Consider the following 13,685-nt stretch of genomic DNA (forward strand, 5'->3'; position numbering starts at 1 on the left):
AAAAGGACTCACCCAGATGATTCATGACATGCCCATATTAACTTTTCAAAAGTACCAGCTACATGAAAACACACAGCTGAAAAAAGCAGACAACCTGCAGACACCACCCCAAAACCCGAGCTCAGCACCCCGCACCGGCACACCCCACCACTAGGTCTTTGGACGCCAGTTTGAGAAGCACGACCCTAGGGAACCCCAGGCCTGCCCAAATGACCCGGGTCTGCCACCCTCCTTTCCTCCTCCCGCAGCTCCAGCATCGTGGCCTCCTCTCAGGGTCACCACATCACGGCTCTCCCACCTCAGGGCCTTTCCCACACTCTACCCTGCCGGCCTGGATGCCTCGCCTCAGGAGGTCGCCCCAAGGCCCTTCCCGCCAGGCCCTTCCCAGCCCTTCCAGCCGGGTCTCTGCCCCCTCCCTCGGGGCGCTCACAGGGCGCACTCCCTCTCTGTGTCCGCCTCTAGACCAGGCGCTGCTCCCTGGTGGCCAGAGCTGCACAGGCCACAAAGCGAGACACCCAGCGAGAGAAAGGGCACACAACCAACCAGACACAGCCACGGGCTGGCTCCACAGCCACTCAGCAATCACACTCCAAGGCGGGGGTAGGGGACCCCTCACCCCTTCCCCCTGGCCTCTGTCAGGGGGAGGATGGGGCTGGCCAAGGTCAAGGCTCCATGGGCCTTAGCGGATAGAGACAGGAAGCCGCATGCCGTCTCCCAAGCAGACATCGCATGGATCTAACTCAATCATTTCCAGGACAACTGAGGCTTGCTTCGTGTCAGCTCTGTCTAGAAGGAGAGAAAGCAAAGAAAAGATCTTTAGACCAACAGGAACAATCCCAGAAACAGTGGCCATGGCGTTGGTCACAAGCAGAAGAGCCAGTCTTAAAAAGGCGGACTTGACCCCAGATAGAGCTGGGTTCAGATTTCACATCTGTCACCTACCAAAACTTTTAACTTTGGGTAAAGCCCTTCCAAGCCTTCATCTGGGGAGAAGAGCCACCTCAAGCTCCCAGGCTCTGCTGGGGAGCAGTGCCTGGCAGAGAGAGCCCACTCTGCCAGTTCTCAACAACCACACGGCCTCCTATGCAGCACCGTGCACTTCAATTTCCCACCCACAAAATGGGGGGACTGCTGCCTGCCTCACAGGCTGCTGTGTCTGAGGGAGCACATGCAGAGTGCTCAGAGCCTCTGCTGGGTGACGGGTGTGGTGAATATTCCTGTCCGGTGACTGGCCTGCCACCCCTTCCCTGCCAACCCCCAGGCCCAGGCTGGCCGCATCCAGAGCCCCTTCTCCACTCACAGGTACTCAGCCTGACAATCTCCAGCAATAGCAGCTCAGATCTGCCGAGCACGTTCTCTGGACACGCTAGCTCCATGGGCCCCTCCAGGGCCTCTCGGCAGGAACAGCCCCCTTTCAGAGAGATGAAATGAGGCCCCAGGGCTACAAGGCAACCGAGAGAGGAGCCAGGAGCAGGGTTCACACCAAGGTTGGCTGCCCCCAGTTCGAACTCCTACACAATAACCCACAGATGATGAACACCCTGAGACTGGGCTGGAAAGGCCAGGGGTGGGGGTGGAAGGGAGGCAAGGGAGTGGCAGGCACCCCAGCCTGTTCGGAAAAGGGCCCACAAGGTGGCAAAGCAAGGCAGCTTTGGATTTCTGGCCTCACCCTTAGAAACAACATCTGCGGAGGCGCTTCCTGGGCAGGACAGCTGGGCCTGAGGAACTTCCTGCGGGAACCTGTGACATGCAGGCTCCCCTTGGCCAGCCTGGCTGTCCCCCATTCCCGCACCCAGGGCAGGCAGGCCTCGATGTGGGCAGGCGCCGGGGGGTGCCAAGCTCGGGGCCAGGCTGAGCTCCCACCCCAGCTCCCTCCCTCCCTCCCTCCTGGTCCTGCTCCCAGGGCCATCTCCCCAAGCTGGGCCTCTTGCTGCTTGGCTGGTTGTCCAGAGAAGCCTGCCACGGAACCACCCCACTGTGCAGCCCAGAGGCCTGGTGGCTGACAGTCTTCCACTGAAAGCTCTTGGGAAGTTGAAGAGAGGCCTAGGGAGGGGTGGGTGTCCCTGGAATCCCTGGAGACTTGGAGATCAACTGCCAAAGACGCTCCCTTCCAATCCCCCTTCCCAAGGAACCAGAGGCCCAAGGATGTCTGCTCTGAGGGGCTCTGCTCCTTTCAGGAAGACTCCAGACAGAGCCTGGGAAAATCAAGAGCCAGGCTCCTGCTTAACACACTAACCCTTAAATTCCAGGCTCAGGTGTGGGGTTAGAGGTCGCCCTCACCCCTGGTTATCACGCACCCTCCTGGGCTGGCGGGGAGGAGGGCCTTGGGAGCCACTCTGCCCAAATACAAAGCCTGTCAGTGTTGGGGGAACCAGCATGGGTTACTGGGGCTCTCCAGGCCTCAGTTCTCACTCCTGGGAGGTGGGAAAGTAAAGTCACTCAGTCGTGTCTGACTCTTTGTGACCCCACGGACTATAGCCTACCAGGCTCCTCCGTCCATGGGATTTTTCAGGCAAGAATACTGGGGTGGGTTGCCATTTCCTTCTCCAGGAGATCTTCAGACCCAGGGACTGAACCTGGGTCTCCTGCATTGTAGGCAGACACTCTGCCGTCTGAGCCACCAAGGAAGTCCAAGGGAGGTGGGGACCAGAGCCAACCCCTCCTCGGTCTGAGGGACCTTCACTCATGCACGTCCTCCCATGGGCTCTTCACTGCAGCACCTCCCCTGGGAGGCCTTCTCAGGTCATTCCAGCTAAAACATTAGGTCCCCACGCCCTCTTTCCCCTGAGCTCCATTCATTCCACTGAGAACTCTGGGGAAGCTGATCAATTTGAAACATTAATCACAATCTGATTCCTATCACTGGCTTGCTTGCTGGGAACCTGCCTCCACTAGAAGGCAGGCCCCGCCATCCAAGTTCTAGAGCAGCGCCAGGAATGCCGCAGGCCCTCAGGCACATAAGCGGGGAGTGGAAGGCAGAACCCGCAGGTATAGTTTTTATCAGGCATTACTGTTGTTCTGTGCTGTTGTTTGAGATTAGCCCAGCTGCTGGGTTGGGGAGGGGTGAGCAGAAGATCAGCCCATTGAGCCTCCCCCATGTGTCCCTTAAAGGGAACAGCCATGGGCCCTGGGGAACACGGTGTGAAAACCACAAAGGAGGCGGCCACCATCAAGGTCTTTGCTCATTCTCTATCAGAGATTCTACTCAAGGGGGAAGTGGGAAGCCTGACGGGCTCCAAAGTCTATCCCCGCCCCAGGGAGAAGCCTGAGAACCTCTCAGATGGCAAAAGGCATCTTCTAACACCCTAAGTCTGTCAAAGCCACTCTTCAAGACGGTCTCGTGAGGCTCCAAGTGACCCTGCCTGCCCTCAGCCCCTGGCCTAGCCACCCCCCTGCACTCCGCCCAGGCCTCTGTGCAGCTTACCTGTGCCTCACCAAGCCCTGTCCTTCCTGCGACTTCTGCGCTGTGGTTCCTCACACCCCCAGGCTGTTCCTTCTCCTCAGGTCACCTTGCCCATCTGGGATCCGCTCAGAGGCCTTCCTGGCAGCCCGTCACACCTGATTTTAATTGCCGAGCCCCTCCCCTCAATCTGCCCCAAGTGCCCCTCTGTATCCCTGGTACCTGAAGAAATGCCGGGCACGGAACAGGTGTTCGATAAATGCTGGTGGATCAACAAAAACCTCTCATTTCACTCAGCAATGCCTTCAGGATCACTGCCACGCTTCCCGCCCCGGCCCACGAGGCAGCCTGGCCCCTGACTCCCACAGGCACTTCTGCTGCCCTCTGGGTTGGAGACTGCCTCTGTGCCTCTCGGCCTTCAAAGGGACTGTTCTCACCTGGGTTGAGGTGGTCACCAGCACTCCTGGGAGATATGGTGGTGAAGAGTCAATGAGAGCACATACAGCACAAGGGTTTCCGCAGAACCTGACGTCTGGAGAGGAGCTAGAATTTCGGCCTCGGTGGAGCTCTGGGCAGCAACGGTGGAAGAGAAGAGGGGCCTGGGGGATGCATCTGCCAGTCTCACAGTATGTCCCCTCCCCTTAATCCTCCAGAACCTCAGTCTCCTCATCTGGAAAATGGAGATGCTAATTTCAGCCCTGCCCTCCTCCTGGGATTACCTGATAGGGCCCTTTAACCTGGGAAGGACCTGCAAAATCTTAGTAGAAAAAATAAGAATTATAACTGTTGAGATCTCCTGAGGGTTCACTGTGCGTCCAGCACTATTCTTAAGTACTGGTAATAGGAAACGTTTGCTGCACGCTCACTGCTATGCCTGCATGGTTACAAGTGCCTTCCACAAATTAACCTGTTTAACCTTCACAGCAATCTATGAGGAGGGACTCATCCCATGACACAAGCGATGAAATGAGCTCAGGAAGACGGAGGACTTGCTCCCAGTCATACAGGCACCAAGGGGTAGGGCTGGACTTGAACCCGGTGCTCTGAAGCACTTCAATGCAGCTCTTCACAGAGATTACAAACCAGGACACCAGACTCCCAGATTCTGGCTAGGCCAGGCCGGGAGACTGAATTCCAGGACAATGCCTGAAAGGGTTGAGGGTGGTGAGGTGGGGAAGGACAGATGCCCTCAGACTGCCACCAGAGCATTTATGCAGTGCCAGGTACGGTTCAAGAAGCTTCTCTTGGATTAATTGATGTGGTCCTCACAAAAGCCTGAGGTGGATGCTGCTCTAAGCCCATTGCATGGAGGTGAACACTGTGGCCCAAGGTCACACAACCAGAACGTGAAAGCATTAGAACGTGCACGTGAGCCCACCACGCCATCCTTGTGCAGGGACCTCACACACGGGTGCCCTGGTAACTGTCTTGTGTCTCTCCTGCTTGTTCCCTCCCGGCTCCCAGCAGACAGTCTGCCCCCAGTTAGAAGATGCCCTGGCTCAACTCAGAGGAGGAACCAAGTTTTATCTGCAAGCCCCAAAATTGCTAGGCTGGCTGTTGGCAGAGGTGCTCGAGGCAGCCCTAGGCCCCAAGGCTGAAGGGAAGAAAATACCCAAGGGTGCAGCTGGCTGGAAGCCTGAGGTGACTGAGCCCCACCCCCCCTCCCTACCCACCACCCCACCCCGCCACAAGCTTGGGGACCTAGTCACTGGAGAATTCGTTCAAACCCCAGTCTGGCCCCCAAGCGTCTGACAGACCTGAGAGAAAGCAATTCCTCCTCCGAGCCGCAATTTTCTGACTCTGAAAAATGGACAGAAACACCACATCCACCCCTGGGTTCAACAAAACCACTGTTCCAGTTACACGCAGGCAAGAGGTTCACTCTGAGGCCAAACCAGGCCTGGGGTGCACTTCCCAGCTCTACCACTTCCACCTTTGAGATGTCGAGCAAATCATTTTACTTTGTAGCAAGGGTCTCAGTTTCCTCACCTATAAAATGGGTATCACGCTGCTGCCTAGCTCATAGGAGTGTATAAAACGGGAAGAACTGTATCTACCCCATGGTTGTGTTTGGAGGTTTGAATGAGTTCATGTGTGTAAACAGCCTGTCATGTGCCTGACAGGTTGAGAGTTCAATAAAATTCATGAACTCTGGAACTGATTTGCTACTCTGTGCCTCAGTTTCCCCTTCTAAAATGGAGATCATGACAACAGAACACAAAGTTCTAGGATGTGAGTATCCTGCAAGTTAACCCTTGAGACGCATTCTAAACAGCGTGTGGCACACAGAGTGCACTCAACAGGCACTGACCTCACGATTATTGTTTTGACTACTGCTGTTAATCCTATCAGGCAAACCCTCTAAACATTAGCAGATCAAAGGAAGAAACCCCCAGAGAAATTCTACATAGCAGTCACCATGGCCTCACAGAAGCTCAGGGACCATTCTCTCCAGCAATCACAACCCATGGAAGCCAGTCAGCTTGGAGGCTGACGGTGTGGACAAGAGCGACCGTCTGCCCACTTCCACCACATCACCAGCTCACATTAGCTGGGTCAATGAGGGATTATGGCCAGCCCTCCGGGAACTCCAGACCTAGGGCAAAGGTTACGGAGCAAGCCAAGGTCACAGGCTGGCCTGAGGAGCAGGGGCTATGGCCTCATGACTGGGGCGAGCTGCTCCAAGCTCCCACCCAGCAATCACAGTGAGAAACCAGATTCGTGGGGTAGCTGCCCCCAGTCCTTCAGAGCAGCCTTCCTCCCTGGGTCAGTGTGGGCTGGGGCATTCCCCGCCCGAGTCCCCTTGGCCTATGGAGAGAGGAACAGCTGGGAAAACAGCGCTCAGCCTCGCTGCCGCTAATGGTGAAGCCAACTGTTAATCGCCTGGTGGAGAGCGTAAACATGATGGGCGGCAGGACTGCTAACCAAGAAGACACAACCATGTGTCTGGCCTTCTGGCCAGGATGGAGGGGGCTGGACACCAGCACCCACCACCAACCACTATCAACCCAGAGGTCCTGATGGATGTTTTCTCTGAGGAGAGTAAACAAGTTTCAAAGGCAGACATGGAGGGCCTAATGATGCCTAGGACTCTTGCTGAGCCCAAGTGGCTTCCCAATGCAAGGAAAAAGGTGCTCCGAATCCCAAGGATAAAGACGTCCCCAGCCACCCTGCCTTCGGGGAGAGGTGGCCCTCAAAACACTCCTTCCTTCCAAGTCTTAAGCAGGTCCGGGGGCACAGGTCCTCAAATCCAAACTTCATAACCCCTCCCCTCCCTAATATGGAGCCGAAAGCTCAGAAAACAAGTGCCGTCTAAGACGTCTCCCCCCCCCCACCCCACACCCCAGCTAAAACCACGGCAAGAATCTGCCACAGGTGTCCCGCAAACCTTAAAATATAGTTTAATAATATGCAAAGGTTCTAGGGTAGAGAGCAGCCCCATTGACCATCCAGTCCCCCCGAAAGTCAACAAGAAGTTCAATAAAAGTGATGCCCCCTCCAACTCAGTGTAAACCCCAAGCTCCACCCACCAAACACAGAAGGCAGAACCCCTTCCTCATCGCTCGGCATTACCGGGCTCCCACAGTGCTCCCCTAAAACACCCCTCGGGCCCGGCTCCCCGCCCCGCGCGGTCCCTCAAGATCACAAACATCCCAGCTCTCCTCCTCTGATACGGCGCGGCTCTACTTCTAAGGATGCCCCCCCCCACCCCGCTCCAGGACCTCAGTGGTACAACCCACAGGGCGCTACCCCGGCCACACTTGGTACAGTCCCCCTCCCCAAAGCCCCCACCTCTCCAAACACGCTCTAGGAACCCTTCCCACAGCCCCGAATAGGTACAGCCCCCTCTACCGGGTGAGGCGCGCCCCCTCCAAGGCTCCGCACCCGCTCGCCCAGCGCGCCGTCCCTCCCGGCCCACTAGCTCAACGCCCAGCCCGCACACGCCGGGGGTCTGCGGCCCCCAGCCCTCCGGACGGTCGGTCCCCGGTCTTTGATGTGCGCCCCCTGCCGCCTCAGTGGTACAACCCGCCGCCCCCGCCCCCGCCCGGCCAGTCCCACCGCCCCCGCGCGGCCACCCCCACTCCGTCCCGGGAAGGGGGGGCTCAAGGACCACGGTCCCCGCCCGGCGGACGCCGGTGGTACGGCCCAGGGCGGCTTTGCGGGGGGTGGGGGGGGTCCGGACGCGACCATCGCGGAGGGGGGGGCGCGCTCGGGGACACGCGCTGGCGCACTCACCTGTCACCGCCGGCCGCCCAGCCTCGCAGGCGGGGTTCTCCTCCTGCCCATCGCCACGCTGCGCTTGATCCCGCTCCTTACGTTTCCTGGAGGCGGCGGCGGCGGCGGCAGCAGCGGCGGCAACGCCTTCGCGGAGCCAGGCCCAACGGCTCGCGCGGCGCGGCCCCCCGCCCCCTCCCCCCAGCCCCCGCTTACCGCCCCCTCCCACCCTCTGGACGGAAATACCGCCTTCTCCCGCCACAAACAGGAACTGACGTAAGACAGGGAGCGAGGGACCCCCAAGGAGCGCTAAGGCGCAAGCGCAAGGTGGCGGAGGTGGCGGCTCAAGAGAAGGGCGCCTGCGTACAGTCGGCAAGCTTGAGCCGGCGTGGGCCTGGGATGTGCCTCGCGCAGGCGCCAGAGGGGAAAAAGAAAAAAAGAATTGCGCAGGCTCAGTAGGCCTCTGACGACTGCTGTCCCTAGAGGCTGGCAGGCCGCTGTGATATTGCCCGGCATCCCCTGGTCCTTATTTACATACGCTTTGATCTGGCTTTACTCCTTCCTCGTCTGTAGGCCAGGTTCCTAAGCTCTTAAAGAGCCCGGGAGCGGACGTTAGGCAGGGTTTCCTGTTCAGTACCTCTCCTCATGGTTGAGCACAGGCTCTGAAGCCGCACAAGCCCAGCTTTGCATTTCCTTGCTGGTGGCTGTGGGCAGAAGGCTTGACCGTTTTCTGTGCCTCAGTAGCCACAGATGCAAAATGGAAATAATCATAGTTGCGTCACTGGGCTACTGGACTGTTTTACGTAAACAGAATGGTTTATATAAGTTAATACATGCTATGACTCCAAAGTATTATTCCTGTCTGCCCGTCATATACATCCAATGAAATATGAGAATGTAACTTTTTTACGGGGTAACTTGGGCCTCCAAAGGAAATCGCCCTGTAAAAATAAAACTGCACAGATCCTGGCCCTTTTATTAACTAGAGTAGTAGACAGCCATGACACATCTGGCACCCCGGTCCCTGCTCTCTCATAGGCTGGGTGGGGCTTCCTACCTTCTGAATTTGGGTTCCAGAAAAGTTATGACCAAACTAGATAGTATATTCAAAAGCAGAGACATTACTTTGCCGACTAAGGTCCGTCTGGTCAAGGCTATGGTTTTTCCTGTGGTCATGTTTGGATGTGAGTTGGACTGTGAAGAAGGCAGAGCGCCGAAGAATTGCTTTTCCACTGTGGTGTTGGCGAAGACTCTTGAGAGTCCCTTGGACTGCAAGGAGATCCAACCAGTCCATTCTGAAGGAGATCAGCCCTGGGATTTCTTTGGAAGGAATAATGAATGCTAAAGCTGAAATTCCAGTACTTTGGCCACCTCGTGCAAAGAGTTGACTCATTGGAAAAGACTCATGCTGGGAGGGATTGGGGGCAGGAGAAGGGGACGACAGAGGATGAGATGGTTAGATGGCATCACCGACTCAAGGGACATGGGTTTGGGTGGACTCCAGAGTTGGTGATGGACAGGGAGGCCTGGCTGTGATTCATGGGGTCGCAAAGAGTCGGACACGACTGAGCAACTGAACTGAACTGAACTGAATGCCAATGGTCATGTATGGATGTGAGGGTTGGACTATGAAGAAAGCTGAGCGATGAAGAATTGATGCTTTTGAACTGTGGTATTGGAGAAGACTCCTGAGAGTCCCTTGGACTGCAAGGAGATCCAACCAGTCCATTCTGAAGGAAATCAGCCCTGGGTGTTCTTTGGAGGGAATGATGCTAAAGCTGAAGCTCCAGTACTTTGGCCACTTCATACGAAGAGCTGACTCATTGGAAAAGACTCTGATGCTGGGAGGGATTGGGGGCAGGAGGAAAAGGGGATGACAGAGGATGATCAGATGGCTGGATGGTATCACCGACTCAATGGATGTGAGTCTGAGTGAACTCCAGGAGTTGGTGGACAGGGAGGCCTGGCGTGCTGTGATTCATGCGGTCACAAAGAGTCGGACATGACTGAGCGACTGAACTGAACTGAACTGAACTGAATGCCACATAGCTTCACAAGTATGCATTAGTTAGTGCATACTTCTACAAGTCTGGCTGGGAGTTGAAAAATCCTGGGTCTACCTAAGTCTGCAAGAGTGTTTCAGGGATTCTACCTAAGTCTGCTCAAGAATGTGTGTGTGTGTGTGTGTGTGTGTGTGTGTATTCAGTCGTGTCTCTTTGTGACCCTGTGTGTGTGTTCAGTTGTGTCTGACTCTTTGTGACCCCATGGACTGTAGCTCACCAGGCTCCTCTGTCCATGGGATTTCCTAGGCAAGAATACTGGAGTGGATTGCCCTTCCCTACTCCAGGAATGGAACCTGTGTCTTCTGGGCCTCCTGCATTGGCAGGTGGATTCTTTGTCTCCACACCTTCTGGGAAGCTCCAACTTCCCCAGAGGTAAACCGAATGCTGGAACCAGCCCTTGCTAATGGGTCTCCAGCTTTGAACTTGCTGCTCTGTGCTCCCCCTCATCCCTGGCCTTCCCCATCACACCCTGACCAATGTGTCCCCCACCACAGCCCTGACCATTTTAGTCTCTCACTGTGTGGTAACAGATCTGTCTCCTCTACTGCCCAGAAGGCCCCAGGAAGGAGAAGTCTAGGACTAACTTAGTCATCACTGTGTACCTAACACTGCCCAGCAAAGGGCCTGGCACAGAATGGGCTCTTGAGGAGTATTTATTTCAAGAAGTAGTCCTGGGATTTCCCTGGACAGGAAGTGGTTAAGAATCCGCTTTCCAATGCAGGGGACTCAGGTTCAGTCTCTGGTCTGGGAACTAAGATTCCACCTGCCATGAAACAATTAAGCTTGTGTGCCACAACTAGAGCGAAGCCCACAGGCCAAAATGAAGAGCCTGAGTGTCGGAAGGGAAGGTCCAAGATCCCACATGCCACAAGGAAGATCCAACAGGGCTAAATAAACACATAAATATTTTTTAAAAGAAAAAGCTAATACATTTAAAAAAAATTTTTTTAAGTAACTCTCTGCTCTACTCTAGGCTCAAGGCTGCTGTGGCCTACCCTCTTTACTCCTCTCCATGATGAACAGCACATAGCCCATTCCCCTACCTCTAAGTCTTCCTGGATTAACTTGAATCCCGTCCCTCCTGGGACACAGGGTGGATCACAATGCACAGAGACCTCCCTGCAAGCTCCCATTTGCTTGTGTCTGAACTTGTTGGGGCACTAGTAGTCAAGGGTGTGTGTGTGTGTCTGGTTAGCTGTGTCCAACTCTTTGGGACCCCATGGGCTGTAGCCCACCAGACTCCTCTGTTCTTGGGATTCTCCAAGGGGTGTGTGTGTGTGTGTGTGTGTGTGTGTGTGTGTCTGACTGTCTGGTCAGCTGCATTCAGCTCTTTGGGACACTAGTAATCACGGGGGTGTGTGTGTGTCTGGTCAGCGGCATCCAACTCTTTGGGACCCCATGGGCTATACCCTGCCAGGCTTCTCTCTCCTTGAGATTCTTCAGGCAAGAATACTAGAGTAGATGGCCATGCCCTCCTCCAGGGGATCTTCCCAACCCAGGGGTCAAACCCAAGTCTCTTGCGTCTCTTGCGTCTCTTGCACTGGTAGGCTGGTTCTTTACCACTAGTGCCCCTTGGGATGCTCAGTAGTCAAGGGTAATGCCTTCCCAACTATTTTAATAGCTGGTAGGAATTCCCTGGGGGTCCAGTGGTTAGGATTCAGTGCTTTGACTACTGAAGTGCAAGTTTAATCCCTTTTGGGGGAACTAAGATCCTGCAAGTCATGGTACAGCCAAAGAAACCCTCTTACACAAAGGTGTATACTTATAATCTCATGAAACAAAAGTGTCGGCAAATCCTATTTACCCTTATGTATGATCCACTCTAGGGCCTCCCCAGTGGCTCAAACAGCAAACAGTCTGCCTGCAGTGCAGGAGACACAGGGAACACGGGTTCAATCCCTGGGTGGGGAAGATCCCCTGGAGGAGGAAATGGCAACGCACTTCAGTATTCTTGTTTGGAAAATCCCTGGTGGGCCACAGTCCATGAGGTCACAAAGAGTGGGACACGACTGAGCAAGCATGCACTTATGATGCACTCTGGTATTTAATTTTTGTTTTCAGGGCCATTTGAGACCCTGCTGAACTGACTTTCTGGCCCACTATTGGCTTGTGCCTTGCAGTTTGAAACAAACTAGTCTGGGGGGTGAACAATACGCACTGGCTTTGGAAATATAGACAGGCCCTAGTTCCAATCATGCCTCTCCTGTGTCCTTGACAGAATCCCTTCACTTCTCTGAGACTGCCTTTCCTCAATGCAAAACAGTAGCAAGAGAACTTACTTGGCAGTTGTTACAGGCTAGGTTCTGGGGGCCGGGGGGAGGGGTTGTCTTTTTAAATTTATTCATTCAGCTGTGCTGGGTCTGCTGCAGCACTCAGATCTTCCACCTTCCTTGGGGCATGCAGACTCTTAGTTGTGGCATGGGGGATCTAGTTCCCTGACCAGGGATGGAACGTGGGCTCCCTGCATTGGGAGCACAGAGTCTTAGCCACTGGACCACCAGGGACCTCCCCCAGGTTATGTTCTTGATACAGTCCCCCCCAATGCTATCCTGTTGCTGTCAACACAGTCTTGGAGGTTAAGTACCATGGGCTTGCTCAGGGTCCCAGCACAAGTTAGGGGTGAAGGTGGGATTTGAACCCAGGCAGTCTGTGCTTTGAACTCATGAAAAATGGAAAGTAATGGCCTACTTCTGTCCCTTGTGTAGCTTTAACAAACCACTTAATTACTGTTTGAGGGCCTCAGTCTCTCAATTTCCACATCAAGGGTGACTGAGGAGAAAATTTCCTAAAACCCCAAATTGTTCTCTACCCTCTAATCTATTCTGTAAACTTCCCGCCTATGACTATAAATATGGGCTGCACAGGCAACTCTTCTAGGGAAAAGGGCCTGGAGCATCTCATCTGAAGCCTGCTCAAAGGCCTATTGATTCAGAAAAAATGATGAAGAATCTTGCCCTGAGGGATGAAGAAGGCATCTCCTCAAAATCCCCTCCTGTCCCCAGACAGTAGAACTCAGTCCCTCAAGTCCATTTCAACCCTTCTCAGAGACTGGGCTTCTGATGGTGACAGGGCAGGTTGCCTGGGCCAGCCATAAAAAACCTCCTAGTAGGGACTTCCCTGGTGGCCAGTGGTTAAGAATCTGCCTTCCAATGTAGGGGGCGTGGGTTCGATCCCTGGTCCAGGAACTAAGATCCCACATGCCGTGAGGTAAAGAAGCCCACTGCATGCTGCAACAACTGAGCCTGCACAGCACAACCAGAGAGACCACGCATTGGAACACAGACCCTGCATGATACAGTGCACGGCCCAACAAATGAATACTTTTTAAAAAAGATCCTCCTGGTAGCCCCAAATGGGGTGACTTCCACTCCACCCCATAAGAGCTGGGGGGGGTGGGGTCTATGCTTGGCAGTGGTGGAGATGGCCATTGGCAAATGTACCCTCCTTGCTACATGAGTAATCAGGGGATACAAGCAGCAAGACTTAAGATTTCCCCCTTTCTTCATCCTAAGCAGAGCATTTTCAGAGGAGAAAGTATTGATCAGATTCTCAAAGAAGTCTGGCACTGTTAAAAAAAAAAAAAAGTTTTTTATTTAAAAGACTTTCCCATGTTATACAGAAATGTTGAAACAATATCTTTGACTCCCCAACCAGAAGTTACTAAGCCCCACCCTAGGCACTACTGTGTCGGAAAGATCTTTTTAGAGTCATTTTAAGTGTTTGGGCAGTAGTACAGATAAGCCTCAGGGCTTCTGTAAATGTTGGTTCCAATTTCTTTTTTTTAAAATGTTTTATCTTCAAAAATTCTAATGAAAGATACTATGAACCATGCACATTCAACTTTTGTGTTGTTTTGACCGCACCACACAGTAGGTAGGATCTTAGTTCCCCGAGTAGGGATCAAACCCGAGTCCCCGGCAGTGGAAGTGCAGAGTCTTAATCACTGGACCTCCAGGGAAGTCCCGACACTCAACTTTTTAACACATCAGAGATTTCCCAAACGTCTG

General features: G+C 54.3%; 1 protein-coding gene across 12 annotated transcripts in view; it reads right to left on the bottom strand.

Annotated features, from left to right (window-relative positions):
* The window catches only part of AKT2 (AKT serine/threonine kinase 2), a 48,511-nt gene extending 40,529 nt beyond the window's left edge, over nt 1-7,982 (bottom strand). For 2 of the 12 annotated variants that reach the window (XM_069549092.1, XM_069549086.1), the window contains exons 1-3: nt 7,637-7,790; nt 5,158-5,200; nt 3,838-4,070 (exon numbers count right to left, since the gene is read on the bottom strand). The gene's annotated coding sequence lies outside the window, so the exon portion shown is untranslated. Of the gene's footprint in view, nt 1-616; nt 787-1,300; nt 1,442-3,837; nt 4,071-5,157; nt 5,201-7,636 lie in introns of all 12 variants that reach the window. The other 10 variants (XM_069549099.1, XM_069549098.1, XM_069549090.1 and 7 more) reach the window with 9 other exon arrangements.
* Nucleotides 7,983-13,685: the final 5,703 nt, after the last annotated feature.

The sequence above is a fragment of the Ovis canadensis genome, chromosome 14 (genome assembly GCF_042477335.2).
Source record: "Ovis canadensis isolate MfBH-ARS-UI-01 breed Bighorn chromosome 14, ARS-UI_OviCan_v2, whole genome shotgun sequence".
NCBI lineage: Eukaryota > Metazoa > Chordata > Mammalia > Artiodactyla > Bovidae > Ovis > Ovis canadensis.